Here is a 13408-nt window from a genome sequence, read left to right on the forward strand (position 1 = left end):
AATCGAGGACAGCGCGGGGAAATAGAATCAACCGCCTGGCGTCAAGGTGGATAAACTTTGTAGAAAGCAGAAAGATGAAAGATTGTAGCAGAAGAGATGAATGTTGGGCTGTGCGATGTTGAACAGGTTGACGGACGATGACAATCATGTCCGTCTAGACCGGTGCCAAACTCGGCGTCTGCAGCTGACGATTGGGGTGAAGCTAATCATATCACCACCTCCGATACGCAGTCAATCTTTATGGCCGCTTATGTGAAGTTCTGGACACACATCTGTAAACAGGGCAGGTACAGATGGTTTCGCCCTTGGCAACTTGGCAAACGTACAAAACTGTGGGTTTTTTATATGGCTCCTCAATAAAATATGAACGAATATAAATATTTAAGGTAGCTTGCTATGAAATACGGCTCAGTTAAAGTTAACGCACGCACACACACACACACACACACACACACACACACACACACACACACACACACACACACAGCCACACACACAAAGCCACACACACACGCACACGCACACACACACGTACACACACACACACACACACACACATTCATACACGCACGCACACACACACACACACACATTCATACACGCACACACACACACACACACACACACACACACACACACACACACAAACACACACATACACACATAAACGTACATGTGCGCATACACCGCCACCATTCTGGAATCATACATCGATTCAATGCAGAAAAAGTCCTACTACCTATTATTGAAATGGGAGGCCAAAATTTAGCAATAAAAGTCCGGTCTAATGTTAGAGAATAGAGACATTTTAAAGTCTTGACATGTGCACATGTGCTGACATTTCAACACAACATGAACATATCGGGATTATCAACGGTCACGGATTGTGTATTTCCTTAATTGGCTAGCCGTGCATTTGACAGCTGGACGATTTGCACACACAACACTCGACTCATACGGGTCGAATAATGGCTCTCTTACTCGAACAGCGTTGACAAAATACCGACAGGCATGTAATGTAGAGAAACATATGGTACAGCTGTTCCTTTCCATACCGATAACGACATTCTGACTGCCTCCTGAGCGCAGGGCTCCTGCAGTGGAAGATAACTAATGCCTCACAGGAGGCCGGGAAGACTCCAAGGTCAGGTTCAGTGATCTTTCACGGTACTTGTACCCGCGGGGACTGTAAACCTCCGGACTGAGATGAATTACACAAGTCGTACTTTTCTATTAAGGCACTCCGGAGGAACGTAGCCCTGCAACAACTTATGTCGTAGCAGCAGCTACTCTGTCGTCTTTTAACTCGCAGTCAATTAGTAGAGGATTCCCAGGTTGATGATAACGGAGGCCGAACAAAGCGTGACAGGAAGACTTGTTCATCTTGATCTGTGCGGTCGCCCTCAGACGTGCCATGCATTATCCCATGATGGGAGCAGCCTCCTCCATAGCAGGCATCGTAGCAGGACTCTCTTTTCTGTGTTATATGCTTTTTCAAAAATTGTATATCAGTTTTCTGAAGTAAAGAGCTCGAGGTCTAATCATTGTACATCTAAATGCCTTGGAAGTAAAACAAATTAAGATAGTTCCATAGCATATAGAGGCCGTATAGGCAGTTATCAACTGTGTCTTAGCCATTGTGTGGATATTGGAAGGTGGAGCCCATCACTCTTCATCCGCTATCTTTTCCCTCCCCAAAAGAAGAAGTCAGGTACCCAATTACACCATGGTAGAATGAGGAAAGTCGTGTGAAGTGTCTTTACAGAGAACACAATGTGTGGACCCAGTGCAGCCAGGAATCGAACTCATGACCTGTCGATATCGTGTCCACATGCATAACCACTACGTCATCGACGCTAAGTTTGGGAAGTACTATACATATGGTCAATGAGACAACGTCATAAGGTAATGGCCAAGGGCAAACGTACCATTACGTTAAGTGAACCGAATGGACGTTGAAATGTGAGACTTATGGGAGATGGTCGCAGGGAGAAGGGTTCGCCATGATGGCGATATTGGCCAATGAAAATAAAATACGCACACGTGACGTGAAACAAAACCACATGGCAATCGATGGTCAACGTCAAATCGATATGTCGGATAAACCGCATGAGTGAGTAGGGCTTGTTTTCATGCATCATGAATTTCAAACAAAAGTGACATATTAGTCATTGATGAAAGGATAAGATTATGGTGATCATCAATGAAGTATCGACCACCGACTGCAGAGTTAGGCTGCTAATTATTGATGATCCATCAGCAAATCAATGAAAAATATAGATTATGACTACATTAAGAAAATCACCAATCCCAATGTACGATTGTGATTATGTCGATTACCCTTCAGAAATTTATTGTAAGGTTAAAAGGATTGCTTTGTCGACTTACCATCAATCAAACCTTCGTATGTCTTTTACAAGTATTTTGGAATGTAGATGAAACTTCAGTAAATGGAGAGTCGGTAAGGTATTACTAAGGTAAGGTAACATCATTCTGAGGTGGACAAATAAGTAGTTAAAGCCTTTGAGTAGTGGAACTGCATTGACATCGGATCTGCGCTACGACTGGCAGAGGGTTTTGCTCAATGCCTGGTAAAGCATACGTGATCTTCATTCACACATCTGGTCAGTGTGACAGTTGAAGACGTGTTAAATGTTGGTTTCCAATATACCAAACACATGCAGACAATGTTGTCTCTAAAATCGTCACTTACAATTGTCGTTGGTGTGTACGTCTAACTCGTGATCATACCACAGGTGTTCTATACCGGCCATTCAATATTGGCCCTGTCATGCTTATGTAATATTCACTGTCATAAAAAGCCAAGGGGGAAAATGGCTGAATATCAAAAGTCAAACTGTTGAAATGTCAATCAATATCGTGCCTCCACACGAAATCCCCATGGGAACTTTGCTGTCAAAATCAGTAACCAAAATCGATGTATGACTGCCTGAGATTGTCGCCGCCGATATCATGATATTGTGATGCTGTGATCGATATCCAGAGTTGGATTTTTACTTCACGCGTATGGTATGTCATTTTGTGTGATGTAATTACAGCGCTGGCAGCTTTGGGCTTAACCTTTGTAATCTGCAAGAAAAAGAGGAAAAATATAAAAGACAGGATGAAAACACAGAAGTGTCTCAAACTACTCTCCAAATATGGTCTCTCGGGTTGCAGTAATATCAAGTTGCACGGTGGATATTGCAAGAGCGGTACCTTTGAACATGGCCTTTTTAATCTGGAAAAGGGGACAAAAATATATCAAGAAGGGATAAAAATACAGAAGGGTGGAAAACTGCTCTCCGAAGATGTAGTATGAAGTTTTGCTTTGAATATTGCAAGTTTGTAATTTCAAACATAATCTTTTTAGTCTAAAAGAGAGCAGCACAAATAGGACAGGATGATAATGCAGGAGGGTACACAGTTGGTCTCCAAAGACGCAATCTGGAGCTCGGAGGCCCTCTTGAGTTGCAGTATAAAGGTGTCCATTAGATATTGCAAGATTGTTACTTTTCGACATGATCTCTTAATCTGAAAGAAAGAACAAAATGTAATAGGACAGGATGAACACACACAGCTGATATACTAAGATGCAACCCAGAGACCATCCCGGGCTGCAGCATAACGTTGTCCATTGAATATTGCACGATTGGCCCTTTTGAACATTACCATTTTAGTCCTAAAGAAAGAAAAAGGAAGCATCAAAGGAAGAAATATAAAATAACACGATGAACACGCAGAAGGATCTAGTCTGCAGCTGCTCTCCACAGATCGAGATGCAGTATAACGTTGTCCGTTGAATATTGCACGATTGGCACTTTTGGACATAACCATTTTAGCCAGAAAGAAAGAAGAAAAAGAAATCTTTAGAGGACGAAATACAAAACAACATGATGAAACCATACAAGGGTCTAGTCTGCAACTGATTTCCAATATGCAGCCTGGGTCCCTCGAGATGCAGTATATATAAAATTGACCGTTGAATATTGTGAGATTGGTACTTTGGCCATGACCTTTTCAGTCTGAAAGCAAGGACAAGCTATGATGAGACGGAATAAAATCACAGAAAGGTCTCTATATCTAATTAGTCTCAAAAGATGCAACCCAGGGCCTCTCGGGATGCAGTATCAACTTGTATCAACCGTGCCGTTGAATATCGAAGGTTTGTAGTTTTGGACATAACCTTTCTTTGTATGAAAGTAAGGATAAAAGACGAGATGAAAACACAAAAGGGTCTCAAACTCCTCCAAGAAGATGCAGTGTCGGGTTGCTGTATCAAGTTGACCGTTCGATATTGTAGTTTTCTAATTTTGACAGAATCATTTATAGTCCAGATCAAAGGACAGAATTTGATAAGACGGGATAAAAGCACGGGAGGGTCTCCAACTCTTCTCTCAGGTTGCTGTATCAAGTTGACCGTTTGATATTAGAAATTTGTAATTTTTACATAATCGTTTATAGTCCAAATTAGATAACAGAATTTCATCAGACGAGACGAAAATACAGAGGAGTCCTCAGCATCTTTACGAAGGTGCAGTCCAGGGGCCCTCTTGGGCTATTTTATAAAGCTGGCCGTGGAATATTGCAAGATTCATGGAGTTGATGTTGACTCTATGGCCGTCAAAATTGCCTTTGATCCCCCCTTTGAAGGTCGGCGGTGACTGGATTTGCCGTTGCCAGGACGGGGCCGCCTTAATCACCCAGCCCGGCCGGTACCCAATCTATAACGTACCAGGGGAAAGGCCGGCAGATATTCCTACCGTTCAGGAGCAAATGAAATTAAACTTGAACAAAATCATCAAGAGAGTCGGTTTAATTTTGTACAATAAAACGAACTGGTAGCCAAGAGGTTTCTTTGTTCTCGTAAGAATCGTTTTTAGCACCATTACAATTGAACTTGTGTCCAGAAACGTTGATGAGGGAAATATAAAAAACAATGCCAAAACTTGTAAGCCAGTAAGCAGTATCTTTACCCGCATCCTAAAACAGGGACAATAGGCATAGAATAGTGCAGGCTGGTATCCATCCTATCCTAGCTACGGTTGGATACATTGACGACTTCTTTGCCACCCCACCCACCAGAAGGCGGACTGCAGCTACAATAGGATGTCAAAACGAGACTAGTGGGCCCCCATATACTGATATTAATGTGTTCCTCAGTATAGGCTAGAAGTTTGCAGGTGTTGTGCATGTCGTATTGATAGGTCCCGCCTTTAGCTGCCATTAGTGTGCAGTCCGCTTGATGTGGTTGTCGATGTCCTGTGCTCTTTGACAGAACGGTAGTCGAGGTTGTGCCCAAATTGGTTCAGTACCTTGGCATCAATCGCGCACTGAAGAATGGGGTATGTTATGTAATGTGTTGTGGTGCGACGTGTCGTGTCGTGAAAGGGTGTGTTGGGGATTTTACAGATCTAGAATCGGCTTTGGTCTCCTTGTCGTTTGACCAGTTGTATCGCAGTGTCGCTGCTGAGAAATATGCATTAGAATATGTCAAGTTTTTGGGGAATGATAACCGTTCTTCCCATTATTCCTCTTTCAACGTTTGCCAGAATCAAATACTTCTCGCAGCCCTTCCGTTGGTTAGGCCTCTGTGAGCCTATGGGGAGGTGCCCCCTAGAGTGGACGGTGAGAGTTTGCGTCACGCACACTACCCCCCTCCCCACCGCCCCTCTCTCTTGTTCTCCTGAGTGACGACCCTTCCTGTCTATATCATTCCCGTCTCATTTACAGCATCCTTAAACCGTCTACTTAACATTGTATGTTTACTCTGAGTCTCAATGCACGGAAGGACTTCTGTTGGTAAAGATGCATCAGATCAACTGTGTTCTTCCCCTCCCTCCCTTCCCCTTGTTCCTCCTCAATGATGACCCCTTCTGTCTACATGATTCCCGTCCCATTATACACCGTCCTTTAACCGTCTACCAAACCTTATGTGTTGACTCTGAGTCTCAATTCACTGAACTCATTGTATTGGTAAAGCTGCACCTGATCAACTGTTTGTTCTCTCCCTCCCTCCCTCCCTCCCTCCCTCCCTCCCTCCCTCCCTCCCTCCCTCCCTCCCTCCCTCCCTCCCTCCCTCCCTCCCTCCCTCCCTCCCTCCCTCCCTCCCTCCCTCCCTCCCTCCCTCCCTCCCTCCCTCCCTCCCTCCCTCCCTCCCTTCCTCTTGTTCCTCCTGAGTGATGACCCCTACTGTCTATATGATTCCCGTCCCATTTACAGCGTCTTTCCACAGTCTGCTAACCGTTATATCCGGATGATCTACGACAAAACAGACATTTGACATTTCCCGCAGAGTGGGAACGTTATCTTTCTTCACGGGCAGATGAGTCGTTGGATCGATAGGACACTTGGTCAATATTTCATCGGGAATCCGGCAGTGTAACGACCAATCTGGTGACGGCCATGTGTCTGTTTACTCTGTTGTATCGCGGGTTCGCGAGGTTTATCTTTTGGTGGCAAATATTGATTTTCTCATCTCGCGAACGGTTGTTTGCTTTATTGATATGCTACGAACGTGTCATCTGCGATATTGACTGCAATATATATTTGTATGTATCCCCGGCTGATCATTTGTTTCCGTTAATTGTGCATGATGTGGCAATCTATTTCACAAATCCTCTAATAGGCATCATGGTTTTGCACATAAACTCAACTGACATAATGAAAGTATGTTTGCATTCTAATAGAAGGCAATGGCAGGAGATACGGCTGTCTTGAATTTGGCAAGACACCTGAACATTAGAATCGCTGATAACTTCTGATAGGTCTACAACTCACAAGGAAGCATGATCTTTTAAACAACCTTTAGAATCTATTCTGAGTTGCAAAGTACACACAAGAAGATATCGAAATGGGCTGCTTCCACAGGGTGCCATTTACGTACGGAATTTGCTTTCCAATGTGAAGTGACGGCAGTGGCAGGAGTTGGCACGAAAAACGTTCTTACATTTCTACAATGAACAAGGAAACATGATAACATTTTAAGTCTATATGTACACAGCATTCGGTACACAACAAAAGACGTTGAAACACACCGCCCCCGAATTTTGCAATTGTCTTTCTTGCTAGAAAGAGACTATACCAAAAGTACGTCTATATTTCATTTGCATTTGACAAGACACTTGAACTTTATAATCCCTGATAGATTCTGGTATGTCTGCCATAAACAATGACGTATGGTCTGTTGAACAACCTTTATTTCAAGATCCGCAGTGCAGAAAGACGTTGAAATATGTTGCTTTGGTGATGTTGAACTTTGGAATTGGCCTTCCGAGTACAAAGAGACGGCAATGCCAGGAGATACTGTCAAATAGAAATTAGGCATGACGCAAAATTTTGATATCTCTTCACGACACATGAGTCTGATCTTTTAAATAACTACACATAAGAAGACGCTGAAAAGCTTTGTTTCCACAGGGTGAACATAAAGTGTGGAATTGAATTCCTACATGTACAGAGGCGGCAGTGACAGGAGATACCATCACATTGAATCTGGCAAGACACCAAGTTCTGATATTTCTATAGTACACAATGAAGTATGATGTTCTGAATAACCTTTTAGGTCTATTGCGAGTTGTTCAGTACATACAAGAAGACGTTAAAACATGCTGCTTCTGAAGTTTGGAATTGCCTTTTTAAATATGAACAGACCATATTAGAAGTAAGCCTGCATACTAATGGAAGCATGATATGCTGTTACTTTGAATTTGACAAGACATTTGAACTTTAGAATCCCTGATAAATTCTGCTATTTCTACAATACACAATGGCACATGGTATTTTGAACAACCTCTATTCCAAACTATTGAGCGCAGTAAGACGTTGAATGTGTTGCTTTGGCGCTCTTGAACTTTAGAATTGGCCTTCCAAATGCAAAGAGATGGCAATGGCAGAAGACACTGTCAAATGGAATTTTGGCATGACGCGAAATTCTGATATCTCTCCACTACAGATGGGCATGATCATTTAAACAACTTCTATTGCGAGATGTGCAGTACACACAAGAAGACGCTGAAAAGCTTTATTTCCACAGGATGAACATGAAGTGTGGAATTGAATTCCTACATGTACAGAGGCGGCAGTGACAGGAGATACCATCACATTGAATCTGGCAAGACACCAAGTTCTGATATTTCTATAGTACGCAATGAAGTATGATGTTCTGAATAACCTTTTAGGTCTATTGCGAGTTGTTCAGTACATACAAGAAGACGTTAAAACATGCTGCTTCTGAAGTTTGGAATTGCCTTTTTAAATATAAAGAGATGCTGTTACTTTGAATTTGACAAGACATTTGAACTTTAGAATCCCTGATAAATTCTGTTATTTCTACAATACACAATGGCACATGGTATTTTGAACAACCTCTATTGCAAAATGTTTAGTACAAGAAGACGTTGAAATATATTCCTTTGGTGATGTTGAACTTTGGAATTGGCTTTCTAAGTGCAAAGAGACGACAGTGGCAGAAGACACTGTCAAATAGAATTTTGGCATGACACGAAATTCGGATATCTCTCCACTACACATGGGGCATGATCATCTAAACAACTTCTATTGCAAGTTATTTTAGTACACACAAGAAGACGGTAAAAAGCTTTGTTTCCACAGGGTGAACATGAAGTGAATTCCTACATGTACAGAGGCGGCAATAGGAGGAGATACCGTCACATTGAATCAGGCAAGACACCAAATTCTGATATTTCTACCATAGACAAGGAAGCATGATCTTCTGAACAACCTTTTAAGTCTATTGCAAGGTTCTGAGTACACACAAGACGACGATGAAACATGCTGCCATTAAAATCTGGAATTGCCTGTCTAAATATAAAGAGACCAGGTCCCTAATGATCCACATCACCAAATGGTGCAGGGAAGATTAAACGGGCGTCATGCAGTGCCAATTATTTGGAGTAGAAAATAAAAGGTCCCGTCAACTATCATTAGCACAATTTAGTGAATAGTCTTTAAAATGCCACGGTCTCCCTTCGGTGCTTACTGTTATCAACGTCACATGTGTCAAATGTAATACCTGTTATTAACATAAACCTTAGAGAAAGAATGCATAATTACCATTTGAAAGACGAGTTTCTCAACACAATCAGAGATTGGGATTTTCTTATTAATTCTTACGACGAGGTTTGCAGTCATATTGAGTTCAGTTGCTGGTGCTAGTGTCAAACCGAGTGGATTTTTAAAAATTTTTCTACAAGGCTTCTTACAATTGCCTTTTTGGACAGACTGCACGGCTATTCTAATTCTACATGTATCGTGTAATTTTTCCAAAAGCAAAGAATACGTTGGACCTATGCAAGTATAAGGGTTAATACTAGTTTTGTCTAGTCCTCTGAAGACAACGTTCCTATTGCTGTAGTTTATTGTTGAACCACTCTTCTTAGATCTTGGGAAAGAGTATGATAGTAAAACACACACCACTACCAGCTGGACTAGCCCTCTGCTGTAGTGATTGCACAAAGTTGTGTGGCCCAAGGGCTACTGAATCGGAGATAGGCGCCTATGCACGATCTGGTGCGGGAGGACTTTAACTTTTTAAACTTAAGTCTTCTTAGAACCATCCTCAAGTACCGTACAAATGATCTTCAGCACAGGGTAGAGAGACATGGCTATAAACGTCATTATAAGGTCCTCTACGGAGAACATGCTCTTTAAGCCTGATGATTCCTCCATTAAGAAGTATTTTTTTCTTGTTTATCACAGTTGACCTACTTGAGATGTTGGAGAAAACGCAGCACGGAATGGTCCTTTTGACGTCATAAGAATACATAATAAAGGGTATTTTGTACTCGATGCTATCATGGCGCAGTTTGCTTCTTCCGCAACTCGAACACAACGATTTGACATTTAGAAAAATCACGGAGCGTGGTGAACATAAGTGTTTATCAATACTCATTCCGAGTGATTTAGAGGATCCGCTCAGTGAGAGTTCCCTTGTGACGTCTCCCTCAGGGGAAAGTCGGAGTGCCAAGCCATCACAAAGCTTCTCCCATCCATCATACAAATCCTAACGTTAACGAGCACAACCTCCACTCCTGAAATAACAATCGATCGGCAGAGAGACGAACAGCATTAGAAATTAATAGGATTTTTTTCATGTTTACATCTAGGCAAATTGGCAGACAGCTCCAAAGGGCAGCTCACGCGCGGGGGAGTTTTATAACTCTTGCAGGGGAGGAAAGGGCAGGCGAAACCTTGACCTCGCTTACCGAGCTCTTATCGACTTGTTTTAGGTTAATGGCAGCCAATTTTTGTTTTCACACCCCGCTGAATTTCTGATGGAAAGGTGGCATCGTAAAATGCCCTCAGTAAATAACAACATACAAAAACATCCTGATAGTTACCATGCTACTGGATAGTGGTAAATGTAAAGGATACGTAGCTGTAATCATTAGAAAAAAACATGTATCTGGTAGCCAATTTTCGTTTTCATACCCCGCTGAGTTACTGATGGAAAGGTTGCATCGTAAAATGTCCTCAGTAAATAACAACATACAAAAAATTAAACATCCTTATGTCATAGTTACCATGTTATTGAATAGAGGTAAATGTAAAGAATTCGCAGGTGTAATCATTTAAAAGATATATGAATCTCAGAAAATCAGAAACAACATTCACACAAAATCAAGATCTTACACATTCTACCCTCAGATTCACCGCCATATCATGTCTAATCTTAATGAACAAAGTATACTTTGGCCTAGAGTAGACTACATTTTGTAGTGCATTTGGATTAATCTTTACAACGAAGACATTTGCTCTAAGCCTCAGAACCCTGACCGTATGATTCAATAATGTTGTACTTTCGATACCCCCGTTTCTGATGTCATAATGAGCAGCGAAAACTTTCAGCCACGCTATAAAGTTCAAAGGATTTCCTACCTAGCGTCTTACTCCGTCGTAAAAGGCATTTTACAACGAAGATGTCAGAGGCCATCACGGTAAATTGTTCGTCTTCGTGTAATCATAGGAAGGTAATCCTCGCGCGGGCTTCTTTTTGGTGTTTTAGTGGATTTATTAACCGTACGGGTGAAGCGAATGTTTCAGACGACGCCACGATGAGCATGAAAGGGATTTAGCCGGGGGTATCCGAGCACGCGTGCGTCTGTGCGAGGCCAGATGTCAATACTGTTTTATGTACGTAAAGAGCAAATGTGTTAGACGGCATCACCGTGAGGTGCGCGCTATCTTGAAACAATCAAGACCCGGACGGACCTGCGTATGTGAGCTGCATACAAGCAGGCGAGAGAGTGTTAGGCGGCGCGAGAACCAATCATCATTACCCCGACAGTCGTTAAACCGTCCCGTGGCTGTGAGTGATGAGAGGTATTAAATGGGAAAATAGGTGGCAAAAACGGTTTGCAGCGCCATGATGAACCTTTATTAGCTTAGTGCAGCGCAGATATGGTCTGACGGGATGTCATGACTGGTGAGGCTGCCTTTCCACTGGATGGAGACTGTCGAGCGACGGTTGAGCGACCGAGATTGGATTTGCATGAACTATGACTTCATGGTACGCAAGAGAAGTAGAGACCCTGACGCAGGCCACTCGACCCAACGCTGAGGAGACCTTGTCAAGTATCAAGTGACTTCATGCATTTAAGATTTTCCATGATGCAAAAGGGCTGGATTTGAAAGGCAACAAAACACACAAAACTTACACAAAAAAAACACATTTCTTTATCAATGATATTCGTTTTAACTACTAATGAGAGTTTTGTACCGCTCACCCTGAAATGACGATGATAAATGAAGATGAATGGTCGCACAACGGTCGCCGTCTGAGTGGAAAGAAGTGTACAAAGAATTCATTAAGTGAATATATCACCAGATGCTATCGCCTTCACGCGCTGTGGTAATAGACACTGTACACGTAGAGAGATTCGCTTAATGCTTTGATAAGCACCGAAAGATCAGTGGGCAAAGAAGGGACCCATAATTTCTGTGACCCTTTGTCTGACCCCGGGCCTTCTTTACAAGGTCATTCTCAGGTGGATCACGTCCGCGCGTGCATCAATTTTCCTGTTTCAAAAATGCGACCAAACTGTAAATCATGCAACTTTATAGCAAATGTATTTTGCAATACAATATCGGAAAGTGAATGCTAATGAGCGAAGTCTTCTAAGGTCACAGAGAGCAAGTCTTAAAAGACCAAAAGTAAAGATTCTATTGACCCAGACACTGACGAAAGACAGCGGATGCTGTCTGAGATGTCTGACTGTTTTAGAATCTTTAATTCAGTAACTGTGATTTGGCGTAAAGAATCTATTGTTTGGTAAGATATTTTCTGTATGTTCATTCAATCGTGCAACCTTCCTGACAACTAAGATTTCATACCTAAGTCAACGTGTTCAACATTTGTTTTCTTTTTTCGCACGCTCGCGTCAGTTTTGTTGCACCCAGATGATGTCATCCATATAATCAAATCAGTGTGACCTTACCGATAGCGCAGGAATAAAACCCCATTAGTTCTCCTTAATCAATTGTCGGCGGCGGCGTTTCATCGTAAAGGTCAGGGGTGCTTCATACAACGTCAACGATACTCGATGATTTTATTTGAAACATCGGGATAGAACGAGGTGAGCATAACAACCATAGCTGAACAGCGATGGTGTCTAATCCAACAGATAGTACGGGAAGATCTAAAGGCTTCACAAATAGTGATTTCTCTTTTTCAAAGTCTGTACCCAGATGTGTGGGCGTAGTGAAAATACCATGCGATGAGTCGTGGTAGTTCGCGTCTAGCATTAAGCGAAGAAGTGAAAATCACCCTCAGGTCAATGACGAAGGAAAATCTCTTAGTAGCAACTCGAGAGTTATTTTGAAAATCTGTTGAGGCGATAAAAGTGTAATAACCTAGCCGAACAGTGCCGATTCTAAAAAAAGTATAAATTCTGTCGTTTATAATCATATCATGTAACCTAAAATATATTTGCTATTTACGAATGTCAGTGTATTCATTTCAGTACCTGTACCGCCATCAGGAATTGTCAGTTCATGTGTATGCACCTTGAATGACGTATGGTCGTATAAACGACTAGTCATTACATTTTGATATACATGTAACTGGTAAATGAAATGTCATGATAGGCAAGATGCTTCTATTATCCCATGCCTATATGAATTTTACTAGTAGGCCGTTGTCATAAGTTTAACAAGATTATTCTATGGTAGATATACGCCACTTTGGAAACCGTATTTTGTCTACAAACATGTGTATCTCCTTCTATAATCCTAGTATTTCATCATTGACAATTACGTTGGATATTTAATCTAAGGTTTACTAATAAATGTTGAGTTCTGATTAGAGAAAACCTTCCTTTACACACCAGCGTAATAAATCTGACAACGTTTGTATCATCAAAATAGACACATTATATCTAGCTGTCAT

Source organism: Branchiostoma lanceolatum, chromosome 11, assembly GCF_035083965.1.
Source record: "Branchiostoma lanceolatum isolate klBraLanc5 chromosome 11, klBraLanc5.hap2, whole genome shotgun sequence".
Taxonomy (NCBI): domain Eukaryota; kingdom Metazoa; phylum Chordata; class Leptocardii; order Amphioxiformes; family Branchiostomatidae; genus Branchiostoma; species Branchiostoma lanceolatum.